This window comes from Eriocheir sinensis, unplaced genomic scaffold, assembly GCF_024679095.1.
Source record: "Eriocheir sinensis breed Jianghai 21 unplaced genomic scaffold, ASM2467909v1 Scaffold17, whole genome shotgun sequence".
Lineage (NCBI taxonomy): Eukaryota > Metazoa > Arthropoda > Malacostraca > Decapoda > Varunidae > Eriocheir > Eriocheir sinensis.
In genome coordinates this window covers 405,001-409,937 of record NW_026111072.1, presented here as the reverse complement: position 1 = coordinate 409,937, position 4,937 = coordinate 405,001, and the positions used below count along the sequence as shown (strand labels likewise).

The following is a 4,937-nucleotide window of genomic DNA, read 5'->3' as shown; positions in this document are numbered from 1 at the left end:
GTTCTTCTTGTTCTTGCTCTTCTTGTTCACCTTCTTTTTCTTCTTTTTCTTCTTCTTTTAACTTCTTCTTCTTCTTCTTCTTCTTCTTCTTCTTCCTATCCTACTTCTTTACTCTTTGCCGCTGATGCCATTAAAAACTTCCAAAACCCTGTGATCGAAGTATATTATTATTATTATTATTATTATTATTATTATTATTATTATTATTATTATTATTATTATTATTATTATTATTATTATTATTATTATTATTATTATTATTATTATTATTATCATTATTATTATCATCATTATTATTATTATTATTATTATTATTATTATTATTATTATTATTATTGTGTTCCCGACATGAGCAAGTAATTCTTAAGAACGTTCCAATATTTCTCTCTTCCCGAGGCGCGCCCCAGAAATCGAAAACACAAAAGACTTCGAAAAAACTTCCCTCCTCCTTTATTTTTTTATTATTTTTATTTACTTTTTGAGGAAGAAGAAAAATAATAGAGGGAAAAAAGTCTATAGAGAAAAGGTTGATGTTTTCATTATCTTATTTTCTTTTCCTTTTTTTATATTTATCTTTTTACTTAATTTTGCACATATTCATTTACTTGTCTGTCTGTCTGTCTATCTATCTATCTATCTATCTATTTATCTATCTAGCTATTTCTTTCAGTCAATAGATTTAGTAGTATTTTATTAGTGCCCAAAGTTACATTGTGAACCCGTAAGAGAGAGAGAGAGAGAGAGAGAGAGAGAGAGAGAGAGAGAGAGAGAGAGAGAGAGAGAGAGAGAGAGAGTAATGTAAATTGTTTTCATGTGATGTGTCTAGAAATGATACAGTGATTATAGGAGACAAAAAAAGCGAAGAAAATAAAGAAAAAGAGAGATAGAGAGAGACAATGTAGGAGAGAGAGAGTCAGAAGAAAAAAAAAGAGCAATGTGAGAGAAAGGAAGGAAGGAAATAAAGAAGAGAGAAATAGAGGAAGGAAGGAAGGAAGGAAGGAAGGAAGGAAGACAAGGAAACGAGTGATCGAGTGTGAAAAGAAAAAAAGTGAAGAAAGAGAGATAGAGAGATAGAGAAAGAGAGAAAGAGAGCGACCTTTTAAAATGACACTGCCACCACCACAATCACCACCATCACCACCACCACCGCCACCACCACGACCTTCATCACCACCACCACTACCACCACCATCACTGCAGCACGCCACCACCTGAAGATAACTACTACTACTACTACTACTACTACTACTATTATTGAATGTGACTCGTAATTTGAAATCGAAATACCACCACCACCACTACCACCACCACTACTACTACTACTACTACTACTACTACTACTACTACTACTACTACTACTGCTACAAAGGAAGAAAGTTAACCAGGATAAAAAGAGACGAAAGGAAATATTGCTTAAAGAAATATTGGTCGTTATCTTTACAAACAAACTTAGAGACTCGACCGCCTTCTGGAGTTTGTTTTCTTGTATTATAGAAAGGAAAACAAAGACGAAGAGAGCGAGAGGAGAAGGATCTACATACGTTTAAAAGGAGAAAGAAGGAAGAAGGAGAAGAGAGGAGAGAAGGTCAGTTAAGTAAGTAGAAAGGAAGGAGAAAAAAGAAGGGAAGAGGGGAGAGAAGGTCAGTTAAGTAAGTAGAAAGGAAGGAGAAAAAGAAGAAGAAGGGAAAAGCAAGGCAGTTAATAAGAGGGAAGAAAGGAGAAAGAAGAAGAAGGAGAAAAGATAAAAGAAGGATAGATAGTAAGAAGAAAGAAGAAGAAGAAGGAGAAGGGAGAAGAGAAAGCCATTAAGAAGAAAGGAAGGAGAAAGAAGAAAAGAGGAGAGTACAACAGTTAATAAAAAGAGAAGGACTAAAAAAGAAGAGAAATCGTAGTAGTTAAAGGAAACAGTTGGAAAGAAGAGAAAAGAAGAAGGGAAGAAGAGAAAGAGAAGTAAAGAAAACAGTTAGAAAAGAAGAGAAAAGAAGAGAAAAGGAGTGAAAGGGGAAGAGAAAGAAGAGTCAGGAGGACGTATTGAAGAGGAGTCGTAAAAAAAAAACAGTTGGAAAAAAGGAGAAAGGAAGAGAAAAGTAAGATTGTTTTTATTGTTTTAAGGAGAGGACGTCAAGGAAAAGATTGGTGTCCTGACGCGAGAGGGAAAAAAGTTAAAGAAAGGAAGAAAAGTTAAGGAAAAGACTGTAGAGGAAAAGAAAGTTTGCAGAAGAAGAAAAAAACAGACGAATATTGAAGGCAAAGTTTGATGTTTTGAAGAAAGAAAATAGAAAAAGAAAAGTCACCAATAAGTATAAAAGGAAAAAGGTTAGAGAGAGAAAAAAAGATAATATAGAAAATGGGAAAATAGAACGTTAAGAAAGAAACAGAGAAAGAAAAGGAAAAGGAATTAGAAAGAACTTCAGAAAATTTGAAAGGAAAAAAACGAAGAAAATAAAAGAAGAAAAAAATGTTCTGAAGAAAGGTAGAAAAGGAATAAGGAGAAAAACACGAGATAAAGACGAAATAAAGAAAAGAAGGAAGGAGGAAATAGAAGGAAAAGAAAGAAAGAGAAGAAGAAAACAAAACAAAGAAACGAAAAGACTTGAAAAGGAGACAATAAGGAAAACAAATAAGGAAAAAAGGAAAATAAATAAAAGAAAAGGAGAGAAAGAAAAATGGAAAACAGGAAAATAAATTAGGAAAAAAGAGGAAACAAATAAAAAAGAAAAGAAAAGAGTAAATTGAAAAGAGAAAAAAACAGGTGTAAAGGAAAACAACAAAGAAAATATCACTAAAAAAAGGAAAAGAAAAGAGGAGAGAGAGAGAAGAAAGGTAGAACGAGACAGAGAAAAGGAAAGAAAAATAGAAATATCTGAAAAAAGACAAAGAAGAAAAAGAAGAAAAAGAAGAAAAAGAAGGAAAGATAAAAAAAGTTTCAGTGGTCGGTGGCTCGGTACACTTAGTCTCCTCCTCCTCCTCCTCCTCCTCCTCTTCCTCCTCCTCCTGCGGTCATCGTCGTCAGCTCTTCTCTCAGGTAGGTTGATTGCCTCAGGTGCTGTCTTCCTCCTCCTCCTCCCCTTCCTCCTCCTCCTCCTCCTCGTCCTGGTCCTTCTCTTTCGTCCTGTGTAGCTACTTCTCCGTCGGCCACGCTTTGTTCTCTCTCTCTCTCTCTCTCTCTCTCTCTCTCTCTCTCTCTCTCTCGTCTATATATTTTCTTCCTTCCTTTTTTTCTTCTCCGTTTTTTCTTTTTTATTCTTTTCTTCCTTTTCCTTTTGATAATTCTTTTTCCTTTTTCATCCTGTCTTTTTTTTTCTTGTTCTTGTTCTTGTTCTTCTTCTTCTTGTTCTTCTTCTTTTTCTTGTTTTTGTTTTTGTCCTTCTTCTTGTTCTTGTTCTTCTTCCTGTTCTTCTTTTTCTTCTTGTTCTTCTTGTTCTTGTTCTTCTTCTTGTTCTTTTTCTTCTCTTCTTCGTTTCATTATCTCCCTTAATCTTCGTGTTAGATTTCACTGTCCTCCGTTCTCCTCCTCCTCCTCCTCCTCCTCCTCCTTTAACCTGCTGTATCCAGTGATTAAGAACATAATTACCAAACTTGGAATTGGAGGAAGATTCTGAAAGGTGAGAATCTGCATGAGGAGAAGGAGGAGGAGGAGGAAGAGGAAGAGAAAGAGAAAGAGAAAGAGGAGGAGGAGGAGGAGGAGGAGGAGGAGGGAAAGAGGATGTATGTAAGTCGTAAGGGAGGAGAAAGGAAACGGAAGGATGAGAGAGAGAGAGAGAGAGAGAGAGAGAGAGAGAGAGAGAGAGAGAGAGAGAGAGAGAGAGAGAGAGAGAGAGAGAGACTGGAAATGAAAAACTAGAAAGAACATTAAAGAAAGTAATAGTAATAATGATAATAATAATAATAATAATAATAATAATAATAATAATAATAATAATAATAATAATGATAATAATGATAATAATAATAATAATAATAAAGAAAATGGAAAAAGTTTAAAAAAGTCGTATTCATTCTTTCTCATTTTTTTTTTTTAATATTTTGCTCTCCTCCTCCTCCTCCGCCTCCTCCTCCTCCTCCTTTCTTTCTCTCTCGCATCGTTTCGCTCGCAATACACACACACACACACACACACACACACACACACACACACACACACACACACACACACACACACACACACACACATACACATTCTCTATGCAGGTCTTCGAAGGCGTGGTAATAGACGCTGCAAGGCTGGATTGTTAACTGAGGAGGAGGAGGCGGAGGAGGAGGAGGAGGAGGAGGAGGAGGAGGAGGAGGAGGAGGAGGGAGGGAGGGAGGGAGGGAGGGAGGGAGGGAGGGAGAAGATGGTGCGAAGGGAAAGGGAGAATGTAATGGAGGAGCGTGTAAGAGGTGTGGAGGAGGAGGAGAAGGAGGAGGAGGAAGAGGAGGAGGAGGCAGAGGAGGTGGAGGCGGAGGAAGGGAAACAAGAATAGGTGATGATTGGCGAGAGGAAGAACGAAGTGCAGGAGGCGCTGAGAATATAGAGAAGGAGGAGGAGGAGGAGGAGGAGGAGGAGGAGGAGGAGGAGGAGGAGGAGGAATGTAAGGATGAAGGGATGGGTGATGAAGTCAGGGTTTGAGGTGAGGAAAAGAAGAGGAAGAGAAGGAGGAGAAAAGTTAGAAAAGGAGGAAAAGGAATGGAGTAACTGGAGGAAGATTAGCAGAGGAGGAGGAGGAGGAAGAGGAGGAGGAGGAGGAGGAGGAGGAGGAGGAGGAGGAGGCAGGAGGTAGAGAAGAGAAGAAGAGGAACAAGAGAGGAGGAGGAGGAGAATCAGAGAAATATTTATGAACGAAAAGGAGGAGGAGGAGAAGGAGGAAGAAGAGGAGGAAGAAGAGAAAAAAGAAGAGCGGTAGGATGAAGAGGGTGAAGAAGAGTCTGCAATAAAAAGAGGAGGAGGAGGAGGA

The 4,937-nt window shown here is 37.7% G+C and overlaps 1 protein-coding gene across 1 annotated transcript in view; it reads left to right on the top strand.

Moving 5' to 3' along the window:
* Positions 1–2,801: 2,801 nt before the first annotated feature.
* Positions 2,802–4,937, top strand: part of LOC126990511 (glycine receptor subunit alpha-4-like) — a 142,530-nt gene continuing 140,394 nt past the window's right edge. The window contains exon 1 of the mRNA XM_050849109.1: positions 2,802–3,025. The gene's annotated coding sequence lies outside the window, so the exon portion shown is untranslated. The remainder of the gene's footprint in view (positions 3,026–4,937) is intronic.